Source organism: Balaenoptera borealis, assembly GCF_965194805.1.
Source record: "Balaenoptera borealis genome assembly, chromosome: 12".
In the NCBI taxonomy this organism is placed as follows: Eukaryota; Metazoa; Chordata; class Mammalia; order Artiodactyla; family Balaenopteridae; genus Balaenoptera; species Balaenoptera borealis.
Window position 1 is genome coordinate 30,819,902 of NC_138869.1, and position 25,141 is coordinate 30,845,042.

The window sequence follows — 25,141 nt, forward strand, 5'->3', positions numbered from 1 at the left end:
GTATATCCCAGGCAAGACTTAGATATACTAAAAGATTAGTTATTATTTAACTGAAATTCAAATTTAACTAGATATCCTGTTGCTCCCCATCCACATCTAGCAATCCTACATGGGGCAAGAAAGTGAGTATCCGTGCAAGTATAATACCGTTCCAGCAGTCATTAGACAATGAAAATTACTTCATTGGAACTACAAAGGAAGTGGTGTCAAAGGAAGCAGAAGCCACATCTGATTGAGAAACTAAAGGAAGATGATGTAGGTGGTAGACTAGGAGTCGAGCCTTAAAGAATAAGCAAGATTTGGAAGAAGCAAGATATGGGAGGGCGCTCCAAACAGCAGGAAAAAGTGGGAGACAGGAAAATATAGAGGAAATTTAGTTCACCAGAGTATAGATTTTTGTCAAGCACATAAAGCTAAGAAGGGGTTGATGAAGCCAGAGTATAGAGGTGAAGGCATTTAGGATTCATCAGCTCCATAGGTATGAGGGAAAATCTGATGGTTTCATAGGATCTGGGCTTCAAAGAAGGTTAATCTGATAAGGGTCTATAGAATGGACTTGAAAGAGAAGATTAATTAGAAGACTATTCCAATGATCTGTGTCAGCTTTTTTCTGTGAGTCACAGCTTTTTAGTGGGTTGTGAAATCAGTTGCATCATTCATGACCAGCACTTTTAAAGAATGAAACAGAAAAAAAAGATTCAGAAATTTCAGTATATGTCAGCAATCATCACATTTAAGTGTCACTTTAATAAATATTGGTTTGGCCTGTGTGTGTGTGTCTGACAGGGCATGAGGGAAAATGTGCTTCTTACAGGGTCACAGTCCAAAATGTTTGAAGACCACTGTTCTATACAGAGGATGGGTCTGTTGATTTCTTTGCTTTGTGCACACCATCTTGCAAAGAACCCATTCTCTCCCGCTGACTTTGGCAGTGGCTGTTCAATGTGCTATATGATCCCTTGCTCACAGCAGGGTGAACGTCTGACCCAAGAGGAACCATTATATAGACTGGATCTGAGCCAATCATCCCATCCCTAGAAGTCTTAGGAGACATAGTCTGAATTGTGACCTGCAGCCATAAATGCCTGTAATCTTATAGCTGGTGGCCACGTTAGGCCATTGGCAAACTGAAGCAACAAGTCAAGAGGGAAATGAGCAAGCATGAGAGGGACAACCCCGTCCTCAAGAGGTGGAGAGAGGTGAAACCCAGCAAAGGCACTGATGGACAGAGAGTAATTTTGTGTTCCAAATTTCCACTTCTGGTCCCTATGTGACCAGATTGTTATTTCTGACCCTTAGATGTCTGTGAGATTGCCTGTTTTGTCTGTGTGTTTTTATTTGCAATGAATTTCCCTTTTTCTTAGGCAAGCTTGAGCAGGTCCAGTTCCTTGTTACCAACTGGTAACTAAGGCAGACTATTTGGGCAATGATGATGCTCATAAGTAAATATTTATTGTGGAAGTACAGGGAAGGAGATGTACTAAGAGGATCTAACAGCTGAATAATAATAATAAATTATTACTATTTACTTGTTACCTCTGTGTGACCAGAAACAGCAGGATAGATAATCCACTGGTTGTGACCACCGTAAATGTGAATCCTCACCAGCACTCTACAAGTTCTATACTTCTACATATGTAGATACTGACTCTCCAACTGATTAGGGAAATAGTCCTGGTCACCTCACTAGTAAGTGACAGCGGGGACTTGCCCAGGCTCGTCATCCTCCATTCTTAGTGCTTGACATCACGTGATGTGACCAGTGAAGGGCAAAGAGAGAGTCCAGATGATAAGACACCCCCCCAGCCCCAGGGACCATGAAAGTAGCCCAAACTCTAGCTGTGTTGCTCTTTCCCTTTTCATTTCTTTCAAATTACATTCCGACAGCAGTCAATCAGTCTTGCAGCAGGAGACTGTTTCCATACAACCCCAAATGAAGTGGAAATGACTATTGCATAATTTGATCAACAGTCAAGCCACACAATGAAGATTTACCAAAAAAAAAAAAAAAAAAGAAATCTTTAGAAGTGATTTGTCTTCTCTGATTGCTTGTTTCAGTGCTGCACTAGCTCCACGTGCAAGATTAACAAGGCCCTGGTGAGACAGGCAGTGGGTACATAATGGTCTAATCCTTCAGCCCTCACAAATTCTCTAGGTCTGATTAGTAGTGTGCCCACCCCACCCTTTCTGATGCCAATAACAGGAGGACCCAGGGCTGCTGTGTACTATCTTCCTGCGCCAAATGTTTAATGGCCCTTTCTCCTTCAGGATATAATCCACTTCCTTAGTACGATATTCAGGTTCCTCCGGAACCTAAAACTGACCTGAAATGTAAGAACTCCCACCTTACATTCAATAGTCCATTCATGCATCCATGCATCTATGTATTTATGTATGTATTTATGCAGAGAACATTTTTTTAAATTAATTATTTATTTATTTATTCTTATTTTTGGCTGCATTGGGTCTTTGTTGCTACGCGCAGGCTCTCTCTTAGTTGCGGCGAGTGGGGGCCACTCTTCATTGTGGTGCGCGGGCCTCTCATTGCGGTGGCTTCTCTTGTGCGGAGCACATGCTCTAGGTGCACGGGCTCTAGGTGCATGGGCTTCAGCCACCGTGGCTCATGGGCTCTAGAGTGCAGGCTCAGTAGTTGTGGTGCATGGGCCCAGTTGCTCCATGGCATGTGGGATCCTCCCAGACCAGGGCTTGAACCCGTGTCCCCTGCATTGACAGGCAGACTCCCAACCACTGCACCACCAGGGAAGCCCTGTGCAGAGAACATTTATCATGTTCCTACCATGTCCATGTTCTAGCCACTGGGCATTCTGAAAGTAAAAATAATAATCGGGATCATGATAGCTAATATTTATCAACTGCCTAACACAGGCCAGGTACTAGACTAAGCAATTTATTTGCGCTAACCTATTTTGTGTTTATAAGTGTAGGAGGTGGGTACTATTATCATCCGTGTTACCATCGAGCAACCCAGAACTAAAAGCAGGTGTCAACCTTCCTAAGGGTCACACAGTTAAAAAATGGCAGAGTCAAGATTCAAAGTCACACGTTTCTAACTCCAGAATCTAAATATTGAGCAGATGTTCCCTGCTGTATCTCCACAATGAGATCTAGATAGCTCCTGTCCACAAGTAGCTTACTCTCTGGAAGGAGAAATAGATGTGGAAATGTAATGAAATGCAAATGGAAACTATCAAGATGGAAGTATAGAAAAAGGGCTCAATCTCAACAAGTTTGTTGACTGGTTCTCCCCAGGGACCAGCAGCAAATGTTTACTCTCTGCCTTTGCTCACTGCCTTTCCCCCACCCAGAGTCCAGTCCCCATGCAACTTCTCTCAATTTGTCTAATCATTCTGCTGTTTTAAGGCAGGTTGTATCTTTCCTCTCCTACGGCAGACATAGCTAATCAAACACGAAGCTCTTTCCTACCTAACCCTGTATATACCTCAGGATTCTTCTCCATACAGCCTTCAGGGCAGCTGTTAGCAATTAGAGTTGGCGCATAAATATATTTTGTCTCTCAATGCTAGTCTACCTTGATTCACGTTAAAAATGAGGAAGTTGAGGGTTGGAGAGCCTGAGGTCACCCAGTGAGGCAGAGACACACCTAGGTCTGGAAGCCGGGCATCCCCCATCCTGATCCGGGACTCAGCCTCCTGCCCCACCCCCTCCCCATTCTTAGCCTGCCCTGTCCTCTATTGCCCATCACGAGAAACGATGATCAGTGAAGTCCAAGTATAAAACAGAGAGGGAGAAAAGAAGTAAAATGCCAATTACTCAGTCCCAACAGACTGGGTGCCTGCTTGCAAGCTGCATAGGGATACACCTACGGAAAATGTCTTTAATTAGAGCCAGATTCTGATGAAAGGTTGGCAGTGTCTCTGAAATCCTTGTTTGCGTTTAAGTGCACAGAACACTATGTATGTATATCATTTCCATGCCATATTTGAATTGAGGAATATTAAATATTTATTCTTTGTCAGTTACTGAGTAACACATTGCTCAACTTTCCTATTTACTAACATGACTCATTTATTTAGTCCATGGCTGCGTTTCCAGTGGGATATTTGAAATATCACTTTCAGCAGATTCTTAGGTATTTAAAGAAAATGTCATTTGACAAAAGAAGGCATAGATCATACACCTGTAAGATGAAGCACAAGCCTATTCATGGTTGTTTAATCCCGTGGTGTTATAGGAAGGGGCCTTAGCATCAGGAAAATTGAGGTTTGTGTCAAAATTCTGTTCTTGCCACCTGCATGGCCTTGGACAAGTTAATCTCTCTGATTCTTGGTCCTCGTCTCTCTCAGAGGTGCAAGACTGGTGTGAGATAAGAGGGACTATATTGTGTCTGACATTTTAATTTGCTTGCTAAAAATATTTTTTGCCTACTTTTCGCTAAGGTAGTAATAGCCAATAATAAATAAGTACTTACCACATTCCAGGCAATATGGGCCTCTGAATCATGTGGTCACTGTACATGTGTTAGTTTGGGCTTCCTCACTATGGAAGTGTCTGGGTCCCCGGGTGAGCATCTTGAGAGAGAGGCAGTGCCAGGCAATGTGACCTGGCCTGGAAGTCACATAGCATCACTTGTGCCACCGTTGATTGGTTGGAGCAGTCATGAGCCCACCCAGGTACAAAAAGAAAGAAATAGGCTCCATCATGGATAGAAGAGTGACAAAGTTCTCTTTGTGGAAGAATGTATGGGACTAGAAATATCACTGGACCATTTCGGGGAAAGATAATCTTGCTACACAATGTAAGTGCCATGAGGGCAACAAATGATGGATGTTTTGTTCCCCTTGTGGTTTCCTTGTCTAGGAGAGAACTGACTCCTAGAAACACAGAGTGCATTTTTGTGGCATGAGTGAAAGAATGCCAGTTTGTAAGAACTGTGACTTGTCAAACACCTTATCTTATGGAAGATGAAACTGAGACCCATTGAAAAGAACGAATCTGTGCAAAGGCAAAGCTCGGACTAAATCTGACATTCCTGCTTCCAGTCTCATGTTCTTTCCACACCCCAAATTCTGCCTCTCTTGGATGAAGTTACTGGGAAAGTCTGAGAGTAAAAAACCACATTGTGATTCAATGTCTGGCGATAATGACCAATTTTGGAGCTCCTGGAGAGCTTCTGGAAGTAACAACCCTTCTCCCAACAAAATATCAGCACTATAAATTGCTACTTGTTAAGAAACTTGTGGGCGTGCACCATATTCATAGAAATAGCTGGGAACCGAGAGAACAATTATTACAGAATTGACCGCCCATGGCTCACCCCAATGAGATTTGGATGGTCCTATGTTGTGAGGTGCCAATGGACGAAAGGATGTGATATTTTAGAAAAACCATTGATTGTCCTCTGAATAAGATTTGAAGCAATTTGAGCCAAAAACTGCATGGGATTCCTGGTGAAATTTTTTTGTAGCTCCTGTGAAATACATGTTTAGAAAGTAACTGCTAGGCTCGTCGAGATGTTTTAGTGTTCTGGTTTCAGAAGACCGCACAGTGTTTATGTCATCCAATTAAACTAGTTTATTAGATTAGTATTAGATGATACTGTTAAATATCATCTAGAGCTCGAAGACAATAAATCAGAGGTCAGAGCAATGCCCACAATAGTTCCCAGTTAGAGTACTAATAAGATGAAGGATAAACAAGACAAAAACTCGTGAGCAGCAGAAGAGTGGTTAAACACGTCGACTTTTCCACCAACTTCCCTGGACTCAAATCGTCCCTCTGTTACCTATAGCTGTTTGAATTTTGCAAGTTGCTTAAAATTCCTGTCCCACGGTTTCTATAATGGAGATAATCACAGCATATACCCGTGGTGTTGTTTGAAGATCGTGAAAAGTAATGAATACAAAGTATTTAGGGCAGTGCTTGGGATATACCAATGGCTATATGAATGTTAGCTGTGATTATTATTATGCGAGGAAGTCATCCACCTAGACATTTGATCACCTCCCAGCAAAGATTTGTGGTAAAGCTGAGACACAAACTCCAAAGTCCTGCACCCAAACTCTATGGCTTGACATCTTCCACTAAGAAGGCTCTTCTTTTCCTCTCCGGGGAGCTGCATTTGCAGTTATCATTCGTTGAAAAAGTTATACATCAGCTGGTGCAATAGACCCTTTTCCTACAGACACTGGCAGATGGGGAGGAGCAGAAGTTGAACTTCCAAGAACCAATGTCTGAGGTTCACTGAGCTGAGAAATTCCTCTAAAATGAGGCTGTGGGTAACAGGATGAGAGGAAGCAGCCCAAGGGACCCCCAGACTGGAAAGAATTAAAGCTTGGTGGGAAGTATGGGCCATCTGCCTCTCCTTATGAAAGGAAAAGGCTTATGGCTCCTGCTGCATCCCTTGTGGTGGCTGGGTTAATGACCTCCTCTGTGTTTGCCCCATAATCTCCATGTACACAGACTGAGGGCCCACCTGCCCTGACTTCTTTGCTAAATCCTCCTTTACGTAGGAAAGCTCTTGAGAGTCCAAGTGTAACTTCTTGCCTCTTCTTACAGAATCACTTCCAGAGTAAGGAGAGGGGGACATCAAGCCTTGACACTGAGCAGAAATGTGAGTTGCAGACCCATGTTACTTTACATAAAAATTTATGTACATTGGAATATTACTCAGCCATAAAAAAAGAATGAAATAATGCCATTTGCACCAATGTGGATGGACCTAGAGTATACTATGCTTAGTGAAAGAAATCAGAGAAAGACAAATACTATATGATATCACTTGTATGTGGAATCTAAAAAGTAATGCAAATGAATGTATTTGCAAAACAGAAATGGACTCAGATTTGTTTGATATGGAAAACGAACTTGTGGTTACAAAAGGGGAGAAGGAATGGGGGAGGGACAAATTAGGGGTTTGGGATTAACAGATACAAACTATGATATATAAAATAGATAAGCAACAAGGATTTACTGTACAGCACAGGGAATTATACCCAGTATCTTGTCATAACCTATAATGGAGTATAATCTGCCAATATACTGACTCACTATGCTGTACACCTGAAGGAGACCCCAAGACCATGATTCATTTGCAGGTGATTTCTTCAGTGCTCTTAGGAGAAACCAGTGAAGGAATAGGGGAATCAGGACAGGAGAAACCAGTGAAGGAATAGGGGAATCAGGACAGGGGATGGGAAGAAGGCCGATCACAGGTGCCATTTCAGACAAAATCTCAGCCTCAGACTGGTCCTGCCAGAGAGATCTGGACCCTAAATTACCTCTCAGAGTTTGTCGCTACCCGAGGCAGGAGAACTGGGCTTTCATACCCCACACCAGTTAGTCCTGCTCTATAGGATGCCCTGGAGGATGCTGCCACCTCTCTACCTGAAGCAGCTCTGGTAGCGCCAGGCCAAAGATAGCAGGTGCTGGCTCGCCCAGCAGACAGGGGAGGGGCCCAGGTGACGGGGATTCTAGGGGACCTGGGTAGGACATATGCAGTGTCTACTCCCTTTCATTGTCTTTAACATTCAGTTTGGAACTTGATTGCTTTCTCTTTGGTTCTTTGTACTATCCCCCCCCAGAACCCCTTACGCCCACCCCCATGTTTCCCAGGTTTCTTCCTTCCCTCACATATATATCAATACATTTATTGAGCACCTATAACAGACCAAGCACTGTGTCAGGGGCTAAACATGGAGTTCACAGCCCTCCGCTGCTTATAGAACAATGCCACGTATCTTCACCACATGAATGGCTGTAGCCAAAATCACCCCATTTGACATTTATTCTATTGAATGCTTTAACCAGTTAGAGGACCTAGAATTACCTGTCTTTTTTTGCTCTCTAGATACCTGGTATTAATTAGGCATAGTACAGCTTATTTAATTCTCACGGGATCACAGTGGCATATGTATAATTTTCTTCATTCTACAAATAAGGTAAATGGGGCTCAGAGAGCTTAAGTCTTATGGAGCTTTAAATGGAGCAGCTGGGGTATGAACCCAGGCCAGAATCACCCCACAATCCACGCTCCTTTTTCTCTCTCTCTGGGAGAACATGGGGTAGAAGGAGGTAGGCTGGTCTTAGGGTGGGGTGCTCTGGCCAGGACTTCTAGCCACCTTCTCTGGGCGGTCAGGGAGTTAGAAGAAGCCCTATCTATGGCTTGTGGCTTCCTGGTCTTGGGGGGTCGTAATCTGGTTTTAGGTAACTATGGAACTGATTACCTTAAAATACATTCGATTTCAGTGTCTGAGATGCTTAGAATCTGTTAGGGTATTTAGAATTCCTCCCAGTTTTTGTCACCTACAGATTTGTTCAGTAACAAGTCATTGAGAAAAATGTTGATAGAGTCATATTTTAAAAATATATATCTATACATAGACTTCTCGGTTGGTGCAAATGCAGTTAAATAGCTCTTCTGGAAGCAAGTGCTTCATCCACTCCACTTACCTGTACTATTGTCCTGGTCCATTTCTTTTCCTTTTTTTTTTTTTTAATTTCATGACAACATTTGTCACATTGATTTGATACAATCCAGATATGCTATGTCTGCATTATTCTCCTGACCTTCCAGACTTCTGACCTTCATAGAATTTCATGGGAAAAACACCAGCCTAGGATTTAGAAAACCTTGTTTCAAATCCTGAATCTCTTTCATCTTACATGTTACCTGAGCAAAACTCTCTGAATCTCAGTTTTCTTGCTTATAAAATGGGAAAAAATAAAAAATAAGACTACCTATCTTATAGGGATGTTACAAGTGCCTGGTAGGTACATAAAAAAGTGACCAATAATGGTCACCATTATTAACTTCCTAGACTGTCTGCATTTTTAAGAAACAGGAAAGGAAGTTACAGTTTTACATCTTTATTCATAAAGAGCTGTACTATATCAGTTATCTATGCCACAATAGAGTAACAAACAACCCCAAAACTTCATTGGTACACAGTGAAGTAATATTTATTTGTGCTCATACATCTATGGGTCAACTGGATGTTTCTGCTGATCTGGACTGGATTCAACCCATCTAAGCTGGGTTCACTTATGTCTGAGGTCAGCTGGTGAGTTAGCTGGGGCTGGCTGGTCTAAGATGACCTCTCCTCCATGCAGTCTCTCCTCCTCCAGCAGGCTAGCCTGAGTTTGTTCTCACTGCATGAGTCCAAAAGAGAGAGTAAAAGCACATAAGATGTCTTGAAAGCCCAAACTCAGAAATGGTATACCATTAGTCTGCCACATGCTCTTGGCTAAAGCAAGCCACAGTCCAGCCCATATTCAAGACGTAGGGAACTTGAACTCCATCACTTAATGGGAAATGTTGCAAAGTCACATTGCAAAGGCAATAGGTACAAGGAGGCCATTAATGGGGGTCAAAAAATGCAATCCACCTACCACATAAAACTTTCATTTTTCCTTCCTCATGCATGTCCTCTTCCTGGCATACAAGGCCTTCACTACTCTGTCTCCACCTTGCTGATCTGGTGTTTTTGCCTTTGCTCTTCAACATGAGCCTTCTACCCTAACTAGCTCAAGCTCTGAACTTTGTCTCAGTGGCTCCCCGTCTCAGCACCCGGGAGCGGCATAATCCTCCTCCTTCTCACTCATTCAAGCCCTACTCATCCTTCTGGTCTTGGCTCAAGTCTTCCTTCCTATAACCATCCCAGACTTCCCTTGAGCCCTCCCTACCCTGAACACTGGTTAATACCTGTAAATCATTCAGGTCGATCTAGGAGTTAATAAAAGTTAGATGCTATCAGGAAATTTTAAAAGTCCACTGGCCAACCCTAGAAGATGGCAGAGGAGAAAGCTCACACAGGGAAGCAGTATATAATACTTTGGCAAGGTCTCAGCAGTCAGACCAACTTGGGTTGAATCCCTACTCACCCACTTATAAGCTGTGTGCCTTTAGACAAGTTACTCAAACTCTCTGAACCTAAAATGTATCATCTGTTCAATAAAATACTATATCATAGAGTTTTCTTGGGGATTAAACAAGATCACGTACATAGAGCACTCAGCACAGTGCCTGACACATAGTGTTCAGTAAATGTTAGCTACAGCTATAACTGCCGCTACTAATAGTATTCCCTTATGTTAGTAATATATTCAGCTTCTACCCTTCCCCTATACCTTTGTCTGAATGAGGTAAGTCAAAGTCACCAAACCACTCATTACCTCTTTATTTTGACTACCCTCGTGAGTTACACTAGAGAGAACCTTTGCTTATTTGATTAAACTGTTATTCAAAATGTCAAGATTTACTAGTTGGGAATGAGAGAAATCAAATGAGTTTTTGTGGTATTATATTTCGTCACCTTGGCTGGTTTAATCACACTGAATTGGGCTCTAAACGCCAATCTAACCTTAGCTATTTGTCAAGATTAATCATGATGACTGATCGTCTCCTGAGACTTGAGTCTTTCATGTAGCTCCTAAGATGGGCAGCCTCTTCCTGGGATAATCTGTTTTTCTCCAAAAGATTGCCACTTTCAGATGATAAGAAGCGTGTCAGTGTTCTGAACCAAAGAAGTTTGTTTAAAACTTTATAATATGTGGGCTTCCCTGGTGGCGCCGTGGTTGAGAATCCACCTGCCAGTGCAGGGGACACAGCTTCGAGCCCTGGTCCGGGAAGATCCCACATGCCGCAGAGCAACTAAGCCCGTGTGCCACCACTACTGAGCCTGCGCTCTAGAGCCCGTGAGCCACAACTACTGAAGGCCGCGCTCTGCAACAAGAGAAGCCACTGCAATGAGAAGCCCGTGCACTGCAATGAAGAGTAGCCCCCACTCTCTGCAACTAGAGAAAGCCCAAGTGCAGCAAGGAAGACCCAACGCAGCCAAAAGTAAATAAATAAATTAAATAAATAAATAAATAAATTTAAAAAATAAAACTTTATAATATGCAACACGTTTAGCTTAAATCCAGGAGAGAACAAAATGATACACAGACTTTCTGATCAGCTAGAATTGAATTGTATGCTCAACAGGGCCAAGGGGCATGATCATATTACCAAGTAATATATATGCAACAACAGCACAGTGCCTGGCAAGCAGCAGACCACCAGTTCACACGTGTGGGACGGATGGATGGATGGATCCATGGATGAACGAATGAACTATATTACAATAAAACCCAAAGTTTCTAATGAGAACAATATTGCAGGTCTTAAGCCACGCTGAATCCTTTAAGGATCAAGGCAGGATATTAATTAATTTACTAAAATCCCCAGTTTACCAGGCTAGTGGCTCTCTCAAGAAAAGGAAATCAGATTATATTACAAATACTGTAATTACCTTAACAATCTTCCTCTGGGGATTTTTTCCCCTTCTAATCTATACTACAAATCGCCTCTGAATTAATCTTCTTGGAATTTAATCTTTTATTAATTTATTCCTAACACCACCTATCATTTCTTTCTCTCTCTTACTTCTTCAACTCATTCATCAAAGATTTCAATTAGACAGTAATAACATTCTATTTAAGGCTGATATTTCCATTTTGATGGGACTCGGTAATGCCCAAGGTAGAAATGTCTTAGAAAAGTACGTCTGCCCAGAATGACAAATATCCCTCACAAACAATATATTTACCCTTTCACTCTCTTTTTACTGCAAGCTGTTTAAACAATTAGGAAGCTCTCAGGAGCAAATAGCATCATCCAGCCGGTTGAGATCCCCCTATGGTATGTGGCAAAAAACTAGACACGTGCAACTATTTTGAAAATAGAAATTGAGACTGATAACTGACTCTCTTAGAAAGCTAAACTTTTGCACAACCCTCTTTTTTTTTTTAATATATATATTTTAAAACTATTTATTTATGGCTGTGTTGGGTCTTCGTTTCTGTGCGAGGGCTTTCTCTAGTTGCGGCAAGTGGGGGCCACTCTTCATCGTGGTGCACGGGCCTCTCATTATTGCAGCCTCTCTTGTTGCAGAGCACAGGCTCCAGACGCGCAGGCTCAGTAATTGTGGCTCATGGGCCTAGTTGCTCCGCGGCATGTGGGATCTTCCACAGACCAGGGCTCGAACCCGTGTTCCCTGCATTGGCAGGCAGATTCTCAACCACTGCACCACCAGGGAAGCCCCAATGTGGGCCCTTTTAAAGTCTTTATTGAACTTGTTACAATATTGCTTCTGTTTTATATGTTGGTTTTTTGGCTGCGAGGCATGTGGGATCTTAGCTCCCCGACCAGGGATCGAACCTGCGCTTCCTGCATTGGAAGGCGAAGTCCCAGCCACTGGACCGCCAGGGAAGTCCCTGCACAACCCTCTTAGATTAGCTTTTTCTACTGTTAAGACCTTATGAAATAATTAGTATCCCTTTCCCAGAATATAATTTTATACCAATGATAATAACAACACCTGTTTATCAAATACTTATTTGCATGTCAGCCACTATGCTAAAGGTTCTACATCTATCTGTTTATTGAATTCTTACCTCTCTATGGAGTAGTTCCTGTTGTAATCGCACTTCCATAGATGAAGAAGCGGAAGCTCAGAAATGTTGAGTAATTTGCCCAAGGTTACCCACACAGCAAGCAGCAGAACGGTACTCAGAAAGAAGCTGTCTGACACTACTGCCTGCTCTATTAATCCCTGGCTATCTCGACCTCATATGTTTCCTCTAAACGGCAGGAGGTTGGAAAGAGAAATTACGTGAATATTTCAACATTTCTTCTTTGATTCCTTCCATAAATATGGAAAGCCACTGCACTGGGCCCTGTTAACCATTCTGATCAATAGATCAATGAGTGTGGGCAAAGGAGAAGCGGAATGAATGCAAACATTTTAGCACTGAACATGTATGAGGACCTGTGCTAAGTGCTTTAAAATTATTTCTTTTAACCAACACAGCAGCACTGCCCTTAACACAGTACCTGCCACAGAGTAAGTACCCACCAAATATATGTTGAATTGGACAGCCAAGCTAATACTTCAAAGTAGAGAGCATCAGGTGACAGATCTGGGAGTACTGCAATAGCTCATTCTTTGTTCCTTTCCACAAAATTTGTAGCGACTCAGGGAGATCAGCTCGGTGCTTTGTGACCACCTTGAGGGGTGAGATAGGGAGGGTGGGAGGGAGACGCAAGAGGGAGGAGATATGGGGAGATATGTATATGTATGGCTGATTCACTTTGTTATAAAGCAGAAACTAACAAACACACCATTGTAGAGCAATTATACTCCAATAAAGATGTTAAAAAAAAAAAAGATGATCTTTGAAAGTTTTCCAAGATAGATCAACTACTTGTTTGAGCGCTAAGGGGTATTTCTTTCTCTCTTTTTTTTTTTTTTTTAATAAAATTTTAAATTTTATTTATTAAAAAAAAAAAAATTTTTGTAGTGACTGAACTTCCCAATCAGGAGAGCTGTGAAAATACTCTTCATGAACAAGGACTGTTCAGATGGGAAAACAATAATGTAAAATGTGAATATATTTTTCAGACTCTAGATGTAGCTTAGCTTTACTTCTATAAACCACCAGAAATAATGGCCCAAGGTGCATTTCTTAAAATATGAAGGATGCGCGGGATCTACGACAGGGTCCAGAGTCCAATTTTATGGATTACTTGTCAAAACAGAGGTTCCAGAGTTCAGAGAAGATGGCTGGAGTGGTCCCGTGGACACGGAGAGATGAAGGGGGCCCCACTCTAGGGAGAGAATTCAAACACAGGGACCAGACTTCTCACACCTCGTCTAACTCAGTGGCAAAGGATACAAACACGAAGCAGCCTTCTACAAGATAGAGCAGATCTGCTGACCATTCCGTTCCCCGCCCCCATTAACGGCAGGCTCCTCCCACCTGCCTGCCGGCGCAGCAGCCCCGCCCCTTTCCGGATATCCACCGAAAGCCACCTTTTTGCAAACGCTTGGCTCACAGGCGTCCCTCTCACCCCTACCCCTTTCTTTTAATTCTCCAGGTATCTGAGAGTGATGGATGGAGAAAGAGAACCAGAAGCAGCTATCTTTATTTTTAGCTTATTTTATTCTTGGTTAACCTTAGGGTAATAGCAATAGCCGCCAAGAGAACAGCTCAGAAAATGTGAAGGGCTTTGAAAATCCAATCCAGGAGTGAAGCCATGTCCCCCATTCTACAGATGGGAAAATGGAGGCTCAGAGGATGTAAGTAACTTGCTTGAGGTCATAGAGTGGGTGGCAGAGCTGGAATTTGAGTCCAGATCTCTCTCTCCAAAATGTATACTCTCTTTCCGTGTAAAGAGGATAAAACAGGAAGCTTTCTAAAATATGTGTTTAATTTGGAACTCAAAACAGATCTTATGGAGAGGTGGTGACAAAAATCAAGCAACAAGATTGATTATGGACATTCTGCTTCGGCAAGAACTTCAGTACTAAAATAGCTGGAGCTAAAACAACAGATTGGGGTGTGGAGCTTGTGGGGCGGCACCAAACAGATTGTTTAAAGAACCTTGTTAAAGGAAACTATTATCTATTTGTAGAGCACTGAAGGTGGAAAGTGGGGGGGGGGGAACCTATATCACACAATCTGCTGTGGTGGTGTTAAACTATTTGAATATTTTGGAACTGGAGGTTTAAATTATTTGTAAAATAAGCTAAACCAGAACTAAGATTATTTACCTAGCAGAAGAAAAATGTCACCAGCCAGAAACATCTTCTTGGTCGTCATGACCTCCTGCAATCAAAGGATTAATATGAAGAGAACAAAACTAGAAACATTATTTGCCAAGTCATATGAGTCCTAAGAAATATTTTGTCCTCATAAGAGCCACCAAAAAAAAAAAAAAAAACCCCACAGAAGAAGGCAATAATACAAGTCAAGCCCAGTTCAAAGGAGTAAACTTTGATAAAATCCTGAGTAGACTGAAATCCTTTCTAAAATAAAGGAAGACTTGGGAAATTGTCACAGGATGCAGGGAACTTGGGAGCATAACTAGAGATGTAGGAGGTATAATAACTAAATACAATGGAAATTCCCAAATTGGATCCTAGAACAGTAAGAGGACAGTAATGGAAAAGCTGGCGAAATCCAAATAAAGTCTGGAGCTTGGTTAATAATGAGCCAATGTCACACAGTTTCTCGGTTTTGACAGCTATACCATGGTAATATACAGTGGGGAAAGATAGGTGAGGGGTGTATGGAAACCACCTGTAACTATCTTTGCAACTTTTCTGTAAATCTAAAATTACTGCCAAACTAAAAATTTAACTTAAAATACCCTTTAGTGCCCCCTGTAATATTTTTGCAATGGTCTCCCAATTCAATGTTCTCTTCCCCTATCACCGTAGCAACCTGCATCCTATGACAAGTGGTGGGGTTACAAGAGAGGAGGAAGAAGCAAGCAGGAAAGTATGACCTTAGTTCCCAATCGCCCAAAGAGGATTCCTCCAGCAAGTTTGTTTTTTATTGTTGGTACTTGGTATCTTGGGATATTTAACACCTGCCCATGAACATGGGAAGTATTCCAGTCTGTGCTCCTGATTGTTTTGGCATTTAAGGATATTGCTTAGTTCATAAGTGCTGTTTTAAGAATCAACAGTCGTATAAATGTTAATATAACATACATGTACAAATCCCATAGGGAGAAGGGCTGAACTTTCAAAGAAAAAGACAATGGGGAAGACCCTAACCTTAGATATAGCGATCTCAAAAGTTAGAAAGCTTTTGAGATTGCCAACTTAGAGATGAAAGAGAAAAAAAATTACTGGCTAAACTCTAATTCTTTGAGAGAGAGGAGGAAAGATGAAAAAAATCTGTCATAACTGGGAAAAATCCAGAAAGTATTCAGGACACTGGATGGTGTCTTCTGATAATTCTGTTATTCAACATCGACTAGTTATTTACTAAATTCTCACTATGTGCTAATTGGACTCATGTATATACATGATTCTTTTCACGTAAAGAGTGATTAACCGTTTTTAGAAAAAGTGTCTATAATAAACTGCCCAACAGAGGCATCATATTTGCTGAAATGTATGTGGTTCCCCAAAATGGGAGATAAAACCAAAAACTAGGATGCAAGCTGAATTCAGCATAAACTGAGGAAAGTATGTAAACTTCAACATGTGATAGACATGTTACTTTTGATTTTAAATGTAATGAGATAGAAAATATTGTGTGACTTTTCTGTAATATGCCTGGGATAGAGAGGGTGCACTCCATCATAATATATGCAGTCATCCACGTAGATGGGTTCCAGGAAGCCTCTTGGATACCGAAATGCATGGATGCTCAAGTTTCTTATATGAAATGTCATGGTACAGTCAGCCCTCTGTGTCCATGATGTGAAACCCCAGGATGTGGAGGGCAGATTGCATATATTGCATATGTATATGTATATATATATACACATATAAATATATACGCACAGACACGCATATATATATATATATATACACATATATAAGTATATATGTATATGTGTGTGTATATATATATAAGTATATATGTATATGTGTGTGTATATATATATATATATATATATACAGATCTTCCTCGACTTACAGTGAGATTATGTCCTGGTAAACCCATCGTAAATTGAAAATATCACAAGTTGAAAATGCATTTAATACACTTAACCTACCGAACATCATAGCCTAGCCCAGCCTACCGTAAACATTCTTTAGAACACTTACATTAACCTATAGCTGGGCAAAATCATTTAACACAAAGCCTATTCTATAATAAAGTAGTGAATATCTCGTGTAATTTACGGAATACGGTACTGCAAAGGGACAACAGAATGGTTGTACAGGTATCGGTTGTTTACCCTGGTGACTGTGTGGCTGACTGGGAGCTGCCGTGTCTGCCTCTGCAGAGCGTCACCAGGGAGCGTGCGTGCACATCGCTAGCCCAGGAAAAGATCCAAATTCCAAGTGCAGGTGCTACTGCATGCGTAGCGCATTGGCACCATGGTAAAGTGGAAACATTGTGAGTTGAACCATCGTAAGTCAGGGACCATCTCTGTGTGTGTGTGGCATGGGTGGGGGGCGTAATTTTACTCTAACTCTTATTACAAATCAATGAAGAGTATAATCTAAAGACTAAATAGTCCACTTCTTCACTGCAAGCCAGAGAATTGTCAGTTAATTTGATATTACCTCAATTTGAAATATTAAAATAATGTAATATTTTTTTAAAAAATGAAAGAAGGAAAAAAAACAAGTAAAAGAAAGAGGGAGAGAAGGAGGAAAGAGGCAAGAAAAAAAAGGGAGGCAGGGAAGGAGGGAGGGAGAGAAGGAGGGAGGAAAGAACAGATTTTTTAAAAACAGATACTGCCGGGGCTTAATTGAATACACCAACATTTCTTCTCCCACTCAAAAAGCGTAAGAGTGTTCCTTTTCCAGGAATACTGAGTTTGAGAAGCACTCCCACAGTTTTAGGATGCTTTCTAAGAAGGAAGAAAAATAACAGATTTGTCTATTTGGTCCTTGTCACAGTAACCCTTCCACTAGTCTCATGGAAATTGCCGTTCTGAAGGAGAGCTTTAGCAGGTTGCAGCCCAGCCTCACCCTTTTCTTGGGGTTAGTTATTATTTTTGGTCATAAGATGCTGGTTCTGAAGATCAGAAGATTATCAGTAGGAACTGGGCTAACCTCCCAGGTAACTCTGGCCAGGAGTGACATGCATAGACAGTTGTTGCCTTAAATCACCTTCTTCCCCCTTTGTTATTGGCTTTATTTAATTGGATTTAAAAAAAGAAAAGTATGAGTATAATATGTACTGATCATGACAAGACTCACAAAAGTTAATATGCCCTCCCCTCCAAGCATCCCTCCCCATACCCTCTGCATAACCAAGCCAATGTTAAGAGGTTAGTAGGTAGTAACTATCTACTAACCTATTAACATGGCATCTGTGCTCATTCAAACATGTAAAAACATAAATGCCCACAAATAGTTTTGAGACATAGTATTTTACAAAAATGGGATCATATCCCTCACTCTCCTCTGAAGCTTGTTTTTTCATTTGACGATTACATCGTGAACATCCCTGTAGGCCCACACATAGAGATCTAATATACTCGTTTTTTTTTTTTTTAAATTTACAGCTATGTTGTACTTTATAATATAAATGTGTCATAATTTAATCAACCAGCCCTCTATCTGTGGACATGGTTTTTTGTTTTGTTTTGCACTACAATGTTACAATAAATACTCTGTATATTTATATACTAGATATCTACATTTTTATATAAATGGGTATACATAGATGCTTTACTTCTGTAAGAAAGATACCCCAAAATGAGATTACTGGCTCAAGGAAGCAACCTACTTTGCAATCCAGATGTACAGGCAGTCATAACCACAAGTAACGATTGTCCTTCTTTTACTATTTGGGACCCCTTGAGGGTCAGAATTCAAAGTAAATTTATTGGCACAAATACCCTTCACATCACAGGACCAAGCAAAGTCCCCTCCTGAGCTTGATGGAAAGAGCTTTTCACAGAGAATTCAGATACCAAAGTGTGATGTTAACTTCACTAAGCCCTTCATCATGGCCCGTTCTCATCACCATGACAACTTCTTAGTAAAGGGAGTAGGTAAAGCTGTTTCTAATAGTATCTTAGCCAGGGTGCTCTCTCCTCCTTAAAATGCTAAATTTACCCATCACTAGTTAATTACTATTTTGAAGAATCAAAGGCACCTAAATGTTTTTTTAAAAAGTGAGACTGGACCCTTCTTTTGAGGGGAGCAAAGTTCGTGACAGCCTTTGGAAATAGCAGCAGTTTTCGAAACAGGGGCAATACAAACAACAAAGGGAGAGTCAGTTTTGTCTGCAGGGTGATAAAGCACTGTTGGATCTCGAGAAGGCTTGCTAGGGAAAGGGAAGAAGTTCATTCTCTTAAATTGGAGCCCAGTTGACATATTAGACTTCTTATACAGAATAACAATTCTTTTATGATTATTAATGTTATACTTCAACAGAAGCCTTGGCACAGAGATGCTACGAAAATGGATCTTGAGGGCTTTAAACACCCAGCAGAGGAGAATTTGTGCTGTGAATGCCTTCCCACTTCTGTTCAGTGTAATGGAAACTCTGGATTAGAACTCAGGAGATCTAGGTACCACTGAGCAAGTCATATAAATTCTCTGAGTTTCCGTTTCCTTTCTGCAAAATGGGGCTAATACTGCCCCCTGCCCCCTGGGGTAACACCTCACTGCAGTTAGTGAAACAACATACCTGGAAGAACATTGAAAACAAAGATAGAAGTTGAGAATACAGACTCTGGAGTCATCCAATCTCTGTGGCTTTCCTGGTTCCTCCTCAGTAATCTTGATCCTATTACTTGCCCTCTGAGCTTCAGCTTCCAAAAAAAGGGAGAATATAACTACTTTGATGACTGATTTACGAATGAGACGGGATCATGCCTTCAAAAGTGCAAGCACAGTGCCTGGCACATAATGAGATCTCAATAATTACGAGCTATTATTTGTAAAGTGCTATTCAAATGTGATAATCCTTTTAGGAAGCTCTAGATTTTTCTTCTGAGGTTACTTAAGCATTTCTTTCCATTAAGTAGCTGCTTTTCTTCCTCTCCTGAGCCCTCTGTTCTTGCCAAGGCCCAGTGGCTCTGTCTCTGAGAGATAAATAGGGGCCTCAGTGCAATCAAGGCTGCAGAAAAGGGTTCAGAACATGAGATCCAGCTTGTGGTTTGATTGGAAGCCAGTGGTCAGGAGGCCCTGGGCCCCTATTTGGGCCGCAATGTGAACTGCATTAGCTCCTGACTGTTCTGTATCCCAGAACAACCCAAGAGGTCAAAGAGCCACAGATAGGGCCCAATATAAGCAGAGAAATGTCCTTCCATCCACTCACAGATGTCGTGGAAGAGGGAGTTAAGGAATCAGCAAGTATATTCCCTTGGCTTGGCCTTTCACTAGCTGCCCTGTCATCTTGCTTTCTACATGTTGCCCTCAAGTTCAGGAAATAGAGATTATTTATCTGAATCAGTCATCCCAGGACAAGAATGGAGGCCAATTTGTGTTTGCCTGGGCTGGGGCAGGATCATTTGACACTAGCTCTAGGGCAAGGGGTCTTATTCATAGGTAAAGAGGTCCTGTTCAAAATAATTATCACAGGAGAAGGTCAGATGGCCCTTGTAACACGGTGATAAATCAGAGGACTTGGAGACCCCCTTTGGAGGTGCACGATCTACAGACCCTACAAATACAATAGTAATAGTTATTATCCAATATTAAATTTTCCTTTTCTGCTTTATAATTCTGTTCCTTAAGTCTGTTAAATACCACAGCCCAGTTGTCATTGTGTTTTGAAGAGCTAAGAGAAGGGTCTATAGGCATGCTTGGAGTGAATAAAACAAAGAGGGAAACACATCACAGGATGGCAAAATTGACTCATGTTACCCTGAAAATGTAGTCCAGAGCAAAGAGGGACTTAGGGGGTGCCATGAAGCCTCCAAGACAGATTTCAGCATGTCCCGAAATTACCTAGGAAGGGGATTGTGGTCCGTTGAGAGTTGGCTCAGGATATTGTCCTGTTGGTTTTCAACAGAAGGGTGACTCCTGAAGACTGGAGAACTAAGGGTCATCTGAGTAACGTAATCATCATAATAGTGACCTCAGCAGCTGCCAATTCTTGGCCGCCAACAGACGCTATGTCAAGGACATCAATGCTGATAGGAGGCAAGTGGTATTAACTGGACTTTACAGGTGAGGATCTGAGGCTCATGCTTATCTGCGGTCCTGTTGTAGGGCTGTGGTGATCTGGGATTCGGATCAAGATCTGTGTGTCTTCAAAGACTGGGCTTTTTAACACACAGGCAGTGTCTTGTAGGATATCAAACCAGAGTTTTATATCCATCCCCACCTTTGCCAGGATCTCCTGCCAACAATGCAGCCAGATTCCCTGCCTTAAAACTCCCAGCAGAACTTAGGGGAGGGGGTAACGTTTATTGGCTATTGACTGCTGCCTGCTATGACTGTAGAGATGCCCAGAGCAGACAGTACGTAAGGGGAGGGAGCATGGAAGGGCAACCACCACAGTGGGTAGGGATGCTCCATGCTCCAGTTCCACTGCCCTGATCAAGGCTGGGAATGATATTTGCAGTTCATCTACTGGTGCCACCCAATAGAATTTTCTGGCAAGAATGGAATTGTTCTATATCTGAACTTGCCTCATGTGGCTACTGAACACCTGAAATATGACTAGTGAGCTGAGGAACTAAACTTTCATTTCGTTTCAATTAATTTTAAATAGGCATATATGGCCAGTAACACATTGGACAGTGCAGGTGTGCTGCCCAGTATGGTCTGCCAAAATTGTGAGTTAAGGAGCTGGATTCCTATTTTCATGTTTACATTCAGGAAAATTAGTATCATTTCTAGAAGGGGCTCTGAGGTCAGACTGCCTGAGATTGAATCTTCCATTTACTGCCTGTGTAACCTCTCTGTGCCTCAATTTCCTCATCTGTAAAATGGAGATTACAAACTGTAACTGCTTCATAGGGTTATTGTGAGGATTAAACGATTTAGGGTTTTAAAAAATTTTTTTTTATTTATTATTTTTATTTTTGGCTGTGTTGGGTCTTCGTTTCTGTGTGAGGGCTTTCTCCAGTTGCGGCGAGTAGGGGCCACTCTTCATCGCGGTGCGCGGGCCTCTCACTATCGCGGCCTCTCTTGTTGCGGAGCACAGGCTCCAGACGCGCAGGCTCAGTAGTTGTGGCTCACGGGCCCAGTTGCTCCGCGGCATGTGGGATCCTCCCAGACCAGGGCTCGAACCCGTGTCCCCTGCATTGGCAGGCAGATTCTCAACCACTGCGCCACCAGGGAAGCCCTGATTTAGGGTTTTAAAAGTACTTTTTACATAGTTCCCAGAATAGAGTAAAATGATAAGGATACAGAAATGAACAAGATCTATTCCCTACCCTTAAGAAGCTTTTGTACCACTGCTATGCCTTTAGAATTTTTATTTATTCCACTGCCCCCAATCCAGTGGGTCTAAATAGTATGCATAGACAAGCAGTATGAATCTAAATAGGTTGTGCATGTCAGCATATTTGCTCTGTGTGTGTGTGTGTGTGTGTGTGTGTGTGTGTGTATGTGTGTGTGTGTGTGTAGCACCTGGCACATGGTAGACACTCACTAAATAATAGCAATTTTTCTCTTGTTAAATGAGATTTTGTGATATGCAGGAGCTAGAATGGACCAAACTTTTGTGCAATCTTGACCTGCTGTACACGGGGCTCTCCAGCAGTACAAGCAGGTGGTACGTGACAGCGTTTGCTCTCTTGCTTCTCTTCCTTTGGCCATATTTCAGAGGCTACATGAGCTTTGGGATTGTGAGGGCCCTGGGGATAGTGGGTGGCCTCCAAATCCAGAAGTCCATCAGGGGCCTCACAATCATCCTTTGTTTTGCCTAATTGAATAGTATGTACTAGGGTTGTTTTGCTCCCCGCCCCCACCCCCGCCCCGCCGAGGTCCACTGATTTTCTTCTGAGGACCAAACAGTTATTTTCCTTGGGGAACTACTCCTTCCCATTGCAGTTCGCATCCTTTGGTGGGTGATTCTGACTCTAAGAGGAGGCGTGTGATTATGGATCATGTGATCATGGATCAGCTAATCAGAGCACACACGCCCTTAGCCATGGTGATGGAGGGTAAGCGGCATTTGGCCCAAATCAATCCAAGGAGGTTCAAGTCAAAACTTCTGGGGGACTCTTGGGAAGAAAGAACATTTCTTTCCAAAGGACTTCAACTGAAAGGATGCTGTCTGGGGTTGCCAGAGGATATTACATGGAGAAGGCCTGACCTGGAGTAAAAGCAACACAAAGCAAAGCAGAACTAGAGACAAAGGGACTGAATCTTGATGACATCTCTTAAGCTCTGGACCAACCATGCTTGAAGTGCTATTGCTGGACTTGAGGTGTGTGAGCCAATACATCCCCTTCTGTGTTTCAACCAGTGTCAGCTGAGTTTCAGTTTCTTGTAACCAAAGCAGGATATTCCCTCTGCCATTTCCTCATTGTAAGAGGGTTGCTCCCAGCAACTCTGTAGGAGTAGAGGTCAGATGACCTGCATTCTCCTTCCCTTGGTAACAGCCTCAGAGCTCTTATTGTAAAAGACCAAATGGCAAAAGCCATTCACATGCTCATGGCAGCAATTTTAAGGTTGTCCTGTGTGAGACTGACCCTAAGAAGGGATTCTAAAAAGGGCCTTGCTTATGTAATTGAAATTCTTAAAATAACTGCAGATGGAGTCTGAGAATCCTGCTGGGGCTCCAGACTGCCTACCCTAGGATGCAGGGGTCAGAGATTCTCTGTGAATGAAAAATTGGCTGACAGCAAAACAGGCTAAGAACAAAATCACCACATACCCTCAGCAGAGCAGAAGAGTGGGTCAGGACTCCAAGTGCCAAATGCGTGACTTTGCATTTATTTAATGACTTATCAAAAATACCTTTAGCAGCACAGGAAGAGAGCTGACCCATTTTGGGGTCTGGAATCAATAGACTAATAAAAGCAATCCTTAAAAATAGCTTTCCCTTCTTAAAATATATTTCCCATTGAGCAGGATCCAGAAGAAAATTTTTATCTGGGCCCTGACTCATTTTTCTATGGATTGAAGCAGAGTGAGACCGAAGCCTTGGTGTATGAGGCAGTTATCCACCTGGATACTGTACACAGGGGTTCCGTTCCTGCGTGCAGACTCCAGCCCCGATTTCCCAGCTCTCCCTAGTGAGCTGCTCCTCCTACCTCAGGTGGGGAGGGGGGCCAGGCCTTCAAGGCTCCCAGACTTCACTTCGCCAAGGGATGCATCTGGTGTTCTCATCCTATTTCCATCAAACTGAAGCCTGGAACCGAGAGTAAGAAGCAGGGTCTGGAGTGCCAAGAATGACAACTTGGAAGAGGGCAGGGAAGTCCTTGGGAGGAGTGGCTGCTTAGATTATCCTGGAGCTGATTGAACAGACGAGAGGGAAGAAATCGATCCTCAGAACAAAGCAAATCCTTCAGGACAGGCGGTGGTTTGTGGATAGTGTCATTTTCTTGGCCTTGGGTATTTCCTCATTCTGACTCCCTCAGAATGACACCGTCATTAAGACCCCATTCTGGTTATTTTTTCCCCAAGGATTCTCTTTCCTGCATATGTTGAAGAAAATATCTTTTTTTCTTCCATTTCTGTTCAGCACTTCCTGTACAAGTAATAATCCGAGATCTGTCCCTCTCCTCCATCCATGTATCTTAGGAATGAGAATTCCCTAAGGAGCATTTCTCTAAGGAAGGATATGGACCATTTGCACCAATGGGCGCCTGACAAAAACATATATTCCGGAAACCCACTATAGACCTAATACATCAAAAACTTGGGGGATGGAGCCCAGAAATTTCCATCTTTAAGATTGTTTCCAGGCATCCTTTATGCACACTAAAATCTGAAACTCACGGTCCAGTGATAAGAGGAAATGTTTTGAGTTGCCACAGGCACAGGCAAAGTAGGGCCTTGTATCACCATATGCCCTCCAATCTCCAGGGGAAGGCCCCACTTGAAGGTGTGGTGTTCAAACTTGATTGAGGGGAGAAGTAAAAAAGAAAGTAGTGTAATGCTGCATTTTCCTTCCCACCTCATTGTCAAAGCAATAGGTCCTGTTTCTCTCTAATTTGTGGGGAGAGACTTACCTTGAAAATTACAGAAGCTTCAAGCTCCTTCCTAAATTCAACTCAAAGTCACTTTCCATGAGATCTGTGGTTAATGCTGTTTTATGGGCTTTGGGGGTTTGGTGGTCCCTCATGCCACCAGAGATGGCAGTGTGCTGTAAAACTTATTACCAACCATAACCTGCATTTTTGGTAAGGGGGAGAGTGGTTAATTTACAACCATACCTTCTGAGCTCTGAGGCTGAATAATACCCATAGGAGGGACAAAGAGAAAATGAAAAACTTGTTTCCAGGTTTCTTAACTAGAATTTGGAAAGGATGGGAAGTATGGACCAGAAGTTATCAATGGGAAATGGAGTAAAAATTATTATCAGTTACAAATTGAACCAAAGGGGCTTTCTAGGGAACAGACAAAATAAGGTGAGAGTTGTCCATAATGGTATTTGAATGGTGTCTCACGGAAGCAAAATAAAGGTGCTAAAATGATGAGTGACCCCACAAGGTCAAATATCTTTACTGAGGAGCCCTCCATTAAAGTGAGATTAGAAAAACCAAACCAAAAGGGGAGTCCTGAGC

At 42.2% G+C, this 25,141-nt stretch overlaps 1 protein-coding gene across 2 annotated transcripts in view; it reads left to right on the forward strand.

Moving 5' to 3' along the window:
- The window catches only part of CADPS (calcium dependent secretion activator), a 781,950-nt gene that overhangs the window by 270,775 nt on the left and 486,034 nt on the right, over positions 1–25,141 (forward strand). The window contains exon 4 of one of the 2 annotated variants that reach the window (XM_082344670.1): positions 20,467–20,624. The exons of the other annotated variant lie outside the window; for it this stretch is intronic. The gene's annotated coding sequence lies outside the window, so the exon portion shown is untranslated. The remainder of the gene's footprint in view (positions 1–20,466; positions 20,625–25,141) is intronic. 2 annotated transcript variants of the gene reach the window in all.